Here is a 14,739-nt window from a genome sequence, read left to right on the forward strand (position 1 = left end):
ACTCAGGGTTCCCACAGTCCTTGAAAGTCCTTGAATTTGAAAACACATTTTCAAGGCATTGAAGAGTCCTGGAAATTTGCACAAGGTCCTTAAAAGTCCTTGAAAATTGGAATTTTACCAAAATTCTAATTTTAACAAAATTTGGGGAGTGGAGAGGAGCTGTCATCCATTAATATGCAGCTTTTTGTGTTGTGGTAAGTCCTTGAAAATCATGCTTTTGGACCTTGAAAATCCTTGAAAAGTCCATGAATTTTAAAGGCTTCAAGGTGTGGGAACTTTCTGATTATTTGCATACATGTTTATCATGTTTACCCACAAATGATTATTATAACAATGATTTCATATTGAAAACCACATGCTGAGTTTCTTGTCCCCAGGGACAATAAAACTGTATGCATGCAAGGCAGCCAAATTCGGAAACCACGCTCAAAAGATTTCCTGAGTTCAAGCTTATACTGTAAACGCCAATATTTTCGCGGGAATATATTTTCACGGTTTCATGTATCATTGACAATTTCACGGGTTGTTAAATTCGCGGCTGTGGATATCTCCTCAATAGAATAACATAGTAAAATGCTTAATTATCATGTTTTCGCGGGGTTTTATTTTAACGGATGCCTCTTGATCAGCGAAATCCGCGAAAATTAAACCACCGCGAAAATGTCAGCGTATACAGTACTCTACACAGTCTGGTCCCTTGATATACTCAAATTTAACCCTGGTTATGATAGTCCCTTAGCTGTGCCAGTGGTTTCAAATGTAGTTGGACTATTCCAAGTCGAAATCCATACACCCCTATGGAAGACACAACCTTAATCTTCCACACAGGGAGTGTGAATTTCAAATGGAGTTGCCTGAATGGGTGATTCCATTTGAAATCTACACCCCTTTGTGGGATATTAAGGTCAGGTCTTCCATAGGGGGTGTAGGGATTTCAAGTGGACTAATCCATTATGAAGTTAGAACAGAGACCACTTGCTTGCTTTTTGTATAGGGGCTTTCTATGATATTGAAGAAGTAAAAAAACAATTGTTGCATTTTATATGTGACTAATATTATGTAGCCAAGAATGATATGGTAGTGTGAATTATAAAATTTCACAAAGAATGGATTTGTATGCCAATTTGGCACGATTTGTTACGGATAAATAAATTGAAAAAATGAATAAAAATACAGTCGCAGTACATTTTGTAGATGAATATAAAATATGCGGAATAAGTCCTGTAAAAGGTCTTTGTTTTTATGTATCTGTAGATATGTATTAGTCAGGTAAGCATGATTGGGGAGGACAATAAAGCATGTTCATTTTGAAGGCAGGCCAGTGACCTGTTGAAGGACTGTGGGCTGACATACTAAAGATAGGTCCGGGCCCAATTCAACAAAGTCTTGGTACTCTAACTGTACATGACAAGAATTGATTGTCCCAGCCTGACAGTGGCATTTGGGGTTAAATTTCCAAGCAGTGTAAAATCATCATGCTAACTGGCTCCAACTTGACCGAGACAAATGCATACAAGATTTTGCCATTTTAATGCTAAAATATACCAAATACAAGGTAATTTTTTAATATGAATGAAAATGGCAAATTTGGGGCAATTCTATCAGGATTCAGAGTACTTTGTGCCAGGTGGTTGTATGTGTGCAGCCTCAACTGATTCATTGTGTTGGACGTATACTGAAATTGGAGTCCGTAAACGACCTGTGGTAGCATTATCAAAACAAACATGCTTTATTTATTCACTCTGTTTACTTGTCAATAAGAGCTATAGGCAACTACATAATGCTTTTCAAAATATCGTAGTGGTATTATTTTACTCTGGACTATTTTCTTTTTGTATTTAATTGGTATTCATTTCTTTCTGAACTATTTTCTAGAAATTACTATTGAGCTATTCCATTTAAAATCCACACTACCCCTGTGAAAGATTTTGGATTTATCTTTCACAGGGGGAGTATGAATTTCAAATGGAATGAACACATTAGCAACTCTATTTGAAACTCACCCTCCTTCAGTGAAAGATTCAGGTTGAATCTTTCTCAGAGGGTGTATGAAATTCAAATGGAACTGCCTAATGTGTACATTCCATTTGAAATTCATACCCCCCCCTGTGGAAAATAATTTCAAAATCTTCCACAGGGGGCCGGTAGTGTGGATTTTAAATGGAATAGACCAATTAATGGTGCTGTAGTTCTGTGAGATTCTAGTAGAAATTTGCAATTTGTGATACATGTTTAGGCTTTGTCAGGTATTTGTGTTGTTTATAGTGAGCAATTATTGCGAGGCCCATTGTCTCATAAATTTTGTGCAACCTGTTTTATTTCAATCTTGCCCTTTTTCCAAACTTTCTAGAATTCTTTTTGTTGTAAAATCTTTTTAGAGAAAAATTACTCGGTAAATTCAGTAATTCGTTTGTATTACTGTTCATTATCTGGAGGAAAAAGTTTGTTTCCCATAGATGGCCTGAAACTCAAAAATGCAAAATGTATTTTATTTTACTTATATTTTGAGTCAGGAATTATGGCAACATATGCCTCAAATATAGAATGTCAAATCAGTACAGAGTAGGTTATAGATATGAAAATTATTTGGAAAATTTGAAAGTTTTTGGAAAATTATAGATTGATTTGCATATGATTTGTTGATTTCATATTGCTTGTAAAATGTACAAGAAAAAAATCTCTTGAAATTTTGTCATTTTTTGCTTGAAAATCTTTTTTATGCTGGATTTTCAAATTATAATTTTGTTAAAAAGTGGTAAAAATTGCTCCAAAATCGAAATGTGCCCAGCCTTCAGGAAACAAACTTTTTTTTTAGCTTTAACTTGATCAAACCGACTCATCATTGTTCGCTCTTGTTTTCAATTGTTTTGTCAGAAAAAAAATATTAACTTCCAAAAACCAATGCATGATAGTTTTTGAAGCAAAATTTGCACCTAAAATTTATAGTTGAAATTATTGTTTATGACATAGAGCTTTCCTTATATTTAGTGTTGTTGTTGCAGTAGAGAATCATGCCTTTCCGTGCATATTATTTCAGTGCTGGCCATTATCCCACTAACAGTTTTGAGAAATATCAAGCGCTATCTCAAGAACCACTGAATCAATACTGGGCTTGTTTGTACTCATTTTAATGCATTTTTCACGCTGATTCCAAATATGGCCATGAAAATATATAATTGTGAAAAGTTTGAATTTTTAAAGAAAATTTGGAACTTCTCTTCTGCAGCCCATAATATATAATTCTGACAATTGCAGACAGTCAACCCCCTGAGCACTACCTGCCGATCTAACACTGCCTCTGATTGGTCAATAACATGATATCCTCATTTTAATCACCAATCAGAATGGAGCTTTGCAAATAATTCACCCCATTTGTTTTGCGTGGTGAAATTATTTTAACAATGTTGCTGATTGGTCCAATTGAAAACTTCTTTTTGACCAATCAGCAGGTAGTTCGCATAGGGTTAATTTGACTATGAGGTTTGAGCAAAGGTTTGTGATCATACTTTGAAGACAAATCCTATTGATGATGTTCTGTTAATAATGCACCCTAAAAAGCAAAAAGCAAGGTCAATGCACTTCCACCAAATGCATCATGGGAAGGCATGATTTCCTGCTGTGGTTCTACCCAGAGTAATTTGTATGTAGATATTTTTGTATCAATCATTATGTTTGAATGAATGTTTCATTCCAATAGGACACATGTGTAAGCATTATTATGGTAGTTAAAAGGCATATATTGGCATGCACCAGTAAAATATCTATCAAAGAATTTGAAACAGAAGAAGGCGACGCTGTCATATTGGACTGTGCTATTCCGGTTGAAATCATACACCCTATATGAAAGATGTGACCTTAATCTTCCACACAGGGAGTGTGAATATCAAATGGGGTTACTTGAATGGGTGATTCTATTTGAAAAATAATGCACTCCCTGTGTGGGAGATTAAGGTCATGTCTTCCATTGGGGGTGTTTGGATTTCAACTGGAATAGCCCTGTATGGATTTTAACTGGAATAGCCCATTGTCACTCAAGTAGTATACATCCAACTTTTATTGGCAAACCACTAAAACATTTATTATTAAAAACAACTCGATGCAGGAAATATAAGTTTTGCACATAGCAAATATCATCCTTCTATAATCTGTGTTTTGAACAAAGACATATTTTATTGAGACCACTTAAAAATGAGATACATAGACAGTCTGGAGGTACATCAGTTTCAATTTCCCTTCCATGACATAATTACATTACTTTTCTTTCTTCTGTTTAATTCATTGAATAAGATGCACTAAATATCATCTATTTGGAAATTATATCAAATATAATCAGTAGGTTTTGTTGATATATGACAAGTCCTGTTAAAAGACGGTATACGGTACATGAAACATGGTACATGTAGTATGCTGGATGGCTAAATATGTGCTGATGACACATAAGTAATAAAAGAGAAGTTCATATTTTGAAATTGTTGTATTTTATGAATGTTGTTTGTTTAAATAGTCAATTGTAGAGAAACAAAATGGAGTCCTCCTATGGACCATAATTCCGTAACTTAATAAACGGCTTATACTTCATAAAGAAGAAATTATTAGCTATATTTGTAATTAAAGGAGTGTTTCGTGATCCTAGCATCCTCTTTTTATGACATTTTTCAGTACATATCCACGAAAAAAGCCTACTCCCAAAATTTCAGTGGATTCCGATTTTGCGTTTGCGAGTTATGCATGATTATGTGTATTACACTGCTCCATAGACAATGCGTTGTAATTTCGTTCTGGTGCACCAGAACGAAATTCAAATTTCACGATATCTTTGCAAAACGAATTAATCTGCAAGAAATATTTTGTACATAAACATTATGTAGCCAGAGGGTTCCAGTGATATAAAAATCTCAACTTTTTTTGAGAAAAGTGGGGGGGATGAGGTTGTGGATCACGAAATGCCCCTTTAAGATTTAAAATTAATAACTTGTCCTTGTCAAACTTGAAAACTCTAACTAGGGTATGTGCTCAAATAGTATTATACCATTTATATTTTATATGCGACTGCAGTGAAATATTTATAACACTATAACACATTTTGATTTTCAATGGTGACACTAGATACTTGAGGCAATCAGTGAATGTGGCTGGAGGATATGGACTCTGATATTATTATATCTTGTGAAATACAACAGTGAATGTTGTGAACAGCACTTTGCAGATTCTGACCCCATATTCTGCTCCTAGACCATAACTCGACAACATACCTCATACATGTAGATCAGTTATTCATCAGCTGTATACAGAGGCATCAATATAGATCTAGTGAGGACATGTTTCTTTTTGACAAAATTAGACACTTTTTGTTCTTTTATAAAGCCACCTTTTGGCAACTCTGACCCAATATCCCCCACTTTTCTGGTCGAATTGATGCCGCTGGCTGTATTGAGTAACAGAATACAGCCCAATATTAATAATGAATAATGCCAGTAAGGCGATTACATTTTGTATGATCCAAGCGCAGAGCATGTTAGAGCTGGAGTCTCCAATTAGCATCGTGAACAACCTTTACAATTTTACTTCCCATTCCAGAAAAATACAGCACTAATTTTCTGGAATTAACAAAAATATTATCGTGTGTTGCCAAATGAAACATTGCTAATTCCCGATCCTTTAGTTTGCCCTAACTGGCAATAAAAGTCAAATTTTAATATTTTTGCAATTTGAGGGAAAATGGGCTAAAAACATGTAACTTTGCATGTTTTCTTAAAATTGTAGTCACAAAATTCTAAGACTTGGCACAAGTCTAAGCACTCAAAATTATGTTATTTTTGATAATTGGTTGGAAAAACTTTAGAAAATGTGTTTTCCAAAAATTACAATGCATAACATGAAATGAGTCTTTGTGCAAGTCTTTGGGCTTGATTGTCACAGCATTTGAAAAACACATATTTTTGGCCCTTATTTAATAAAATTGACCAAAAATTAAAAGTTGACTTTCATTGTCAGTTAGAACTAACTAAAGGATTAGGATTTAGCTATTTCCCAAAACAGGATAATATTTTTAATCCCAAAAAAATTAGTGCTATATTTTTCTGGAATGGGGATTATATAGGTACCAACAAATTTTCGATCATTATGCTACTTAGAGAGTCGCACATCAAATAATTCAATTTAGCACAGACCAAAATTAAATTATTATGCTACTTTGTCAGCATGGTATATAGGTGATCATATGGTAATGGTGATATTTATTTGATAAGGTCAATTCATATCAGAGATAACACATTTGTATAGTGGTTCGTGTTATCAACCGTCATGACCATGGGCCATCTTTAGCAGAAATAGAATCAATTATTGTGCTATTCAAGTTGAAATCCACACCCCTATGGAATATATGACCTTAATCTCCCACATAGGGAGTGTGAATTTCATATGGGATTACCTGAATGGGCAATTCCATTTGAAATCTACACCCTCCTGATTCCGGGCCCTGATTAAAGTCATCTTCCATGGGGGTGTATGGATTTCAACTGGAATAGCCTAATGCGGTAGCAATGGGCTGCGTTCTGTTTACACATTTTGAAATGCTAATTTGAAAAAGGCCTATAGTAATTTGGATACAGAAAAACCATTTGTTTCTCTTGAGTATTTGAGAGGGAACATTAGTAACTCACCAGACGCCAACCATCTGAAAAATCTACTCTACATTGCCTTGAGGTTCTAAATGAGGGTACGGGGATGTGCAGCAGATTGGTGCATTTTCAGCCATTTAGTTTATATTCAGGGTGCATTTTCAGCCATTTTGGTTTATTGATGGCTCTAAAATCATTGTTGCATGAATTTTTGGTTTAAGGAAGGGCATTGTTTCCAATTTTTTTCTTTTTGCGGCAATTTTACGCAAAATTTGTTGATTTTGCTTTTGGGAAAGTTCATGTAGGCTTTATCTTCAATACAAAAGGTGAAAATGTTCATTTGATGGTCGGCTTTTCATCCTAGCTACATACACTCTCTCTTTACGTAGCATTAATCTTCATTAACATGATTAAAATTCTCAATTTCTAATATGAGCTATCTTCAGTAGATAGCAACGTTATGTTATATTATGAGGCATAGCTGCAGCTGCCTTTGGGCCCACCCCTATACAGTGCATGAGAAAAGGAGAGAGAAATGAGGTAGGGAGAGGAAAAGAGACTGGGTAAAGAGAAGGGGGCAGAGGAGAGCTATCTTCAGTGGATAGCAAAATTCGCATTTTCTATACATGTAGAAAGGTTTTGGCTACAAAACCATTCTCTTCTAAACGCATCTATGCACAGTTTCCACACCTCGATACACATGAGCACACAATTTCGTCCAAGCGCTTCCAAGCAAGCAGTGAATTGCCTCTGCACAGTCTTTGTTTACACGACACAGTTGAGTGCATAGCATCATAAGAGCTGTGTGAGCTACCTGGTGACTAGTGGAAAATAGGCATCTGTGATTGGTTTTTGTCAAAACCGCAAGTGTTCCCCTCATCCAATTTTTTTTATATCGAACAAAAGCTAACACTTCCCCCTCAAAACGGTTTTTTTTCACTTTTTCAATTCAATGTTTATAGCAAGGCGAATGCCCGGGGCGAATGTGGTAAATCTGTTGAAAACGACCTATTCAAGCACAATTTTGACCAAAATGTAAGTTTTAAAATTCAAAACCTCAAGTGATCCTTGCAATATTTTTCAGATTTTATGTCATGACCAATTCTCTTTAAATTGCAAATATTTTGTATTTGTATTTTGTCATACGGTTGTAAATTCAATGAACAATGGCTTTGCCTAAAGAGCGCTTACAAATTCATAATGTATTTTAGTTAGTAGATAGCAAAATTCTCATATTCTAATATTAGCTATCTTCAGTAGATAACAACGTTAAAATGTTCTAATATGTGTTACAGTAGATAGCAAAATTCAAATTTTTTAATATGAGCTATCTTCAGTAGATAGCAAAATTCACATTTTCTGAGCTATTTTTAGCAAAATTCACATTTTCTAATATGAGCTATCTTCAGTAGATAGCGAAGTTCACATTTTCTAATCTATCTTCAGTAAATAACATCGTTAAAATGTTAATTTACTCCTAGTTATTATTTGAAATGAGCTTATAGCAGCCGACAAGTGCATCGTTTTGATATGGATGTATACATATTAGCTATCTTCAGTAGATAGCAAAATTCTCATTTTGTAATAATATGAGCTATCTTCAGTTGATAGCAAAATTCACATTTTCTGAGCTATTTTTAGCACAATTCACATTTTCTAATATGAGCTATATGTTCAGTAGATAGCAAAATTCACATTTTCTAATATGAGCTATCTTCAGTAGATAGCAACGTTAAAATGTTATAATATGAGGCATAGCTAGCTGCTGGGGCATGGGGGCAAGGCAAAATTAGCAGGTTTGAGCCCCACCCCTATACAGTGCTTGGGGAAACGGAGAGAGAAATGAGATAGGGAGAGGAAAAGAGACTAGAGAGAGAGAGAGAGAGGTAGAAAGGGTAGGGAGACTTATCTTCAGTAGATAGCAAAATTCTCATCTTTTAATATGAGCTATCTTCAGTAGATAGCAATGTTAAAATGTTCTATGAGCTATCTTCAGTGGATAGAAAAATTCTAATATGAGCTACGGTATCTTCAGTAGATAGAAAAGTTCTCATTTTTCTAATATTAGCTATCTTCAGTAGATAGCAAAATTAACATTTTCTAATGGGCTATTCCATAAATTAATGGCACCCCCTAAAGAAGACATGTGAATTTGTACCATAAATTTTTGGGAATTCCCAGACCAAAATTGTATCCAAAAAAATTGGGAATTCCCATTTTGATAAAAAAATGCTTAAAAATATTGGGAATTCCCAGTGACCCTAAAGAAGACAAGCAAATTTTTGTCAACATTTTTGGGAATTCCCATACCAAAATTTTATCCAAAAAAATTGGGAATTCCAATTTAAAAAAAAAGATGCTTAAAAAACTTCGGAATTCCCAGTGACCCTAAAGAAGACAGGCAAAATTCCCAAGCCTAAAAATGGGTACTTTTTTTGGAAATTCCCATGTCTTCTTTAGGGTATCATCAATATGCTGCCCTTTTTCTGGGATTTCCCACTGCCAGAAAAAAAATGCTTAAAAATATTGGGAATTCCCAGTGTCCCTAAAGAAGACAGGCAAATTTTTGCCAACATTTTTGGGAATTCCCAAGCCTAAAAAGGCGCCTTTTTCTTGTGAATTCCCATGTCTTCTTTAGGGTTGTGAGAATAGTAGCCATTTTTGGGGGGAATTCCCAGAGCAAAAAATGGTAAAAATTGTGTGGAAATCCCATGTCTTCTTTAGGGGGAGTGCCTCTAATTTCTGGAATAGCCCGATATTAGCTATCTTCAGTAGATAACAACGTTAAAATTTTCTAATATGTGCTATCTTCAGTACATGGCAAAATTCTCATTTTCATAATATTAGTTATCTTCAGTATAGATATCAAAAGTATAATTTTCTAATATTAGCTATCTTCAGTAGATAGCAAAATTATCATTTTCTAATTATGAGCTATCTTCAGTAGATAGCAAAATTCACATTTTCTGAGCTATTTTCAGCAAAATTCACATTTTCTAATATGAGCTATCTTCAGTAGATAGCAAAATTCACATTTTCTAATATGAGCTATCTTCAGTAGATAACAACATTAATATGAGTTATCTTCAGTAGATAGCAAAATTCTCATTTTCTTAATATGAGCTATCTTCAGTAGATAGCAACTTTAAAATTAATGTTATAATATGAGGCATAGCTGCTGGAGCATGGGGCAAAGCAAAATTCGCAGATTTGGGCCCCACCCCTATACAGTGCATGGGAAAAGGAGAGAGGGCGAGAGAAATGAGAGAGAAGGGGGTATGGAGAGCTATCTTCAGTAGATAGCAAAGTTCTTATCTTTTAATATGAGCTATCTTCAGTAGATAGCAACGTTAAAATGTTCTATGAGCTATGTTCAGTAGATAGCAAAATATCTCATCTTTTAATAGCAAAATTCACACGGGCTAATATGAGCTATCTTCAGTATTCTCACCCCCCCCCGTTTTGCTACCACCCAGAACTGTCGAGGTAACCCCTACCGGGAATAGTTTAAAGTAAAAAGATAACCCTGCACTAAACTGTGGGGTCCGCGACCCTTTTGCATTAAAGTGCAAGATAGACCCTACCATTGTATATCGGTCATGGAGTCCTATTTGACCCATTTTAGTTACTGTAAGATTTGATTTTGCTCCCGAGCCTCTCGTTACGTCAATGTTAGCTTAAATTCTTGGGTAAAGTTCATACCAAAAAGTAAGCTAAAATATCTAATATCACCCAAAAAAGGAGTGATATTAAATATTTTGAACTTTACCCAAGAATACGGGAGCGAACTCAAATCTTACAGTAACACAAAGAGAGCCATCTCTTGATAAGTTTCATAGTATGAAAAATAATGTATACCGTGCCCTCTTTAATAGCTAGTTCTTTGAGCAGAGAAAAGGGCTAAAGACAATGGTTGGGGCCCCTCTCTTGATAATTGCCCTGAGTATTTAAGGGAAAACACACACCCCCCCCCCCCCCCACACACACACACAATAAGAATCGGACTACAGCGTAGTTTAGGACGGTAAATCATGGATTTTTTAATGATTCATAGGCAATGTATTGATATGATATAGCTGATAGTGCATACTGCAGTTACTGTCCGTTTTCCTATACACAATATATACACAGTGCTCTCACCATTGACGCGTGACCTCTACAAACAGTGTATGTTATAGGTATATGGGCATTGCCTAGTTAACATCACTGTGTGAAAAATAACCGGCCAATATTTTAACTATTCTCCAAACTTCTAGCAAATATATTTCTCTAACATGACCTAAAATTACAGCTAGGTTAGATGTTCAGAAGGGGTCACACTTTCGTAGAATGTGAGGGCAAAGCATAGCTAGCTCATAGCTAGCCAACTCCCCGTGTTAATTGAATGGAGATTTGACCGAAAATATTGAGCTATATTGGTAACGGACCGCTCCGTTCTGAAGGATGCCAAAAAAAAACGGGACAAGATACATTTAAACTATTCTAAATAGGTTCTAGAAAATATAGTTTTGTAACATGTCCTAATTTTTTTAGCTAATTTAGATGTTTGGAGAGGGTCGCACTTTTGTGTTTTAGGAAGGATATGTAAACGACAGATAACACCAAAAATATGAAGAAATTATTTCCAAACCGTGTTAAGTCAACAATCATTATGTTGCTCATTTTGAAGAATGCTGGTTAACAAAAAGCAGGTCATTGTCTCATTTCGTGAACAAAGGTACACATACCATTGTTTCCTTTCGTTTCCTTTATAATCGGTTACCCAACTGAAGCTATCATAATACCAGCTTTATTGCGATGTCGCACATGTAAAACAGACACTTGTGCACAACCAGAGAAGATCTGATTTAATCAGTTGAGCTGCTTCAATGAGTGTTATCTTGGTTTAATAGCTTTTAATGGGGTTTAAGTCCTGCAAAGGTCGAGATGAATTCTACTGTAGACATGACTGCATCATGGTACATCAAAAAAGTCAATCATGGCAACTTCCTGCAACCAAAGTCCGAAGGTTTTGTTGACCTAGGCCTATGACCTCTTGAAAATCAAATGTGCTTGTTTTATTTGGCTAAATATGACAATTTTTGGCTTAAAAAATGGCATTTTGTCATATTTTTTTGCTTTTTTAAAGCAACAATGTTCTTGACATTAAAGGGTGAGGCCCTACCACAATTTCAAGATAGTTGCAGAAGCCTCACAGAATGGTCAATTACCATACCGTAAAATGGGGTAAGGGACCGTTCACAAACACTTGTAAGGGGGGGGGGCTGATGCAAAAAATTTTATCGCGAACATTTTTCGCCCCCCCCCCTTTACAGACCTCGAAAATTTCAGGGCCCCCTTTTCGACATGAAAATTATCAGCCAACCCCATAGAAAAGCATATAAACTCAATTTTCCCAGGAAAAATCGTGGTCATTTTTTCAGGCCCCCCCCTCTAGGAGGGTCAAAAATTTCAGGGCCCCCTTTTTGCATCAGCCCCCCCCTTACAAGTGTTTGTGAACAGTCCCTAACTTCGGTCAGCGGGGTAACTTTGGTCGGTCAAATATATTTTTTGAAATGGTCATATTTTGGTACAGCAATATTGTTTTTAGTCATATTTGGTGTCAATTTGTTAAGAAATATATTTGGAAGAAATAATAGTCGCGCTCATGTCCAATTTCCTCGAAATTTACGAAAAAATCAGGATTTTTTTCAGAAAAAATAAAAATCGATATTTGTGAGCAAGGATGTGTGCTTGATTAATTTTGCAAGGGGTCAAATGTCATAAAAAACAACAACTTGCCCATATATACAGCGAAGGTCAATTTTTCTTCATGGAATGTAATACTCTGACTAAAGTTGCCCCAAATGCGGGGTAACTTTGGTCAGGCTATTTTTAACCCCTAGGGCACCCTTACAGAATTATTAAAAAATCTTTTTCAACTTCAAAGTGTTGAAGGGAACCCTAATCATAAAAAAAGAGATAATTAGAAATATAATTGGTTTTGTTTGGAAGCAGTGGTTTAAAACTCTGAATAGTGCCCAAAGTTACCCCATTTTACGGTAGCAACTATACTATAAATCTCGCTATTTTTTAGTCGATTTTGATGGCACTCATTACAGTAAAAAATGACAAAAAATTGGCATAAATGTTGTTGCTATGGTGTCACACATGGGACTTTTAGCAATAAACCATAATTAGGATGCAAATGTCAATTTTTAACAAAAAATGACAAATCTGTCAAAAACGATCATTAGGCCTAATATTATCTTTGATTTGAAGTGGGCCTCTATGAAGATACTTCTTTCATATTATATGACCTACCTTAAACTTGACACGTCTCGATCAAGTAAAATATTGAAACTATCAATTGATATGAGGACATCAACGACAATAACAACTATCAGAGCACCTACGTAAGAAATAAAGGTTCTAAAAAGGTTCTAAAGTTGTCCTCTCAGGAGAACCCTTAGAGGTTCTACAAAGAACCAAAAATGGTTCCAAAACCATCGAAAATGGCCCCAAAATGTGATACAGAACAAGTTTTCGGTTCTTATAGAGAACCTTTACAGAACCTTTTTTTGAGGTTCAAGAGGGAGGGTTCTCCTGATGAGAGGACAAAAAAGGTTATATCTAGAACCTCGATTTCACGGGTTTATTTCTTAGAATACACCCCCCTCTCCTTTTTATAGTACCGTGTATCGTATGTCTGAAATTACCAAAAGAGGACACAATTCTAGCCTATAAACCCAACAATTGGGGACATAATGACATTTGTGCGTCAATTGGGGACATTTTTGTGTCAACTGTGAAAGCACACAAATGACTTGTCTAAAAACCTGCAGTCGCGTAGGCCTTCGTGTCTCAGGTCAGTAGCCAGGATGGTGCTGATTTTGAAAAAAAAAGTGGATTTTTTTCAAGATTTGGACATTTTTCGACTCAGAGCGAATTTGGACATTTTTTGGACCCAAAGGCATAAAAACCTCTATTTTTTTGGCATTCCCACCTGGCAACCCGGGTTGACAACCGGACATCTTTGGTATTTTTGGTATGGGTGCAGGGGAGGAAGGCTCTGTCTTATAATGAGAAAAATATTGATATCAATTTATTACCATTAACAAAATCACTGTAGGCCTAATACTATATTATTATGATTCACGCTGAATAAATCTCAGCAAATTCCGTAAGGAATTAGTCCCATTTACAAGAAACATTTACGAGTACGTGTTCTTTTTGCACGAATGCTTGAAAGGGATGACACTCTATGTTATGTCAATTTTAAAGAAATCCATTTTCCAAATATATCAGGTCACCTTCCTTTAAAGAATAAAACTCATAAACTTGTACCTTATACGTTCTTAAATTTACAATTTTAATTCGCTTTTGAATATAAAAGTATGCATGAAAAGCGTATTTCAATACAAAAATTGGAAAATGCAAACAGACTTCAGAACTTGATAGGGCTGTAAGCAAGTTCTGTATTGGCCCTATATGAGTCGTCCATTTTCACTACCCAGCCAACACCCTAAGTTTTCACGACGTTCGCTGACGTTGTACTTAGTTTGTCACGTTGTAGATACGTAAATTTATGAACTCGTATTCGTGTTGTGACAAAGTTATTTTCGAATTTCGACGTTAATTTTCGGACGTTGGTATACATTATGACGTTGCAATGACGTTGTTTCAAGCTGTGAACACATTATTCAGACGTTCCTATTAAGTCCAGTCGAACGTTGTAACAACGTATGAATAATACGTTCACAAATGATTGACGTCGAAACAACATCACAATGACGTTATATCAACGTCCAAAAAACAACGTCGAAAATCACCGTTGTCACAACACGAATACGAGTTCACAAATTTACGTATTTACAACGTAGATGACAACATACAACGTAAATTACTTTTATACGACGTTGTAAGAACGTAAAATTGTTGGCTGGGTAAGATTGAAATCCATTTTAAGTTATCTTTTAAAGCAAGGAGCTACATAATGTGTTTTTACACTGTTTGCAATAGCATATCCAGACGGGACAATAGGTAGAGTGCCCCCTGACAAAACTGGAAGACAAAGGGGCCCTTCTGACAAAAAATGAAAGAGAAATTCGGGAAGGCAAAGGAAAAGAAAAGGGTCAAG

This window comes from Amphiura filiformis, unplaced genomic scaffold, assembly GCF_039555335.1.
Source record: "Amphiura filiformis unplaced genomic scaffold, Afil_fr2py scaffold_51, whole genome shotgun sequence".
Classification (NCBI taxonomy): Eukaryota; Metazoa; Echinodermata; class Ophiuroidea; order Amphilepidida; family Amphiuridae; genus Amphiura; species Amphiura filiformis.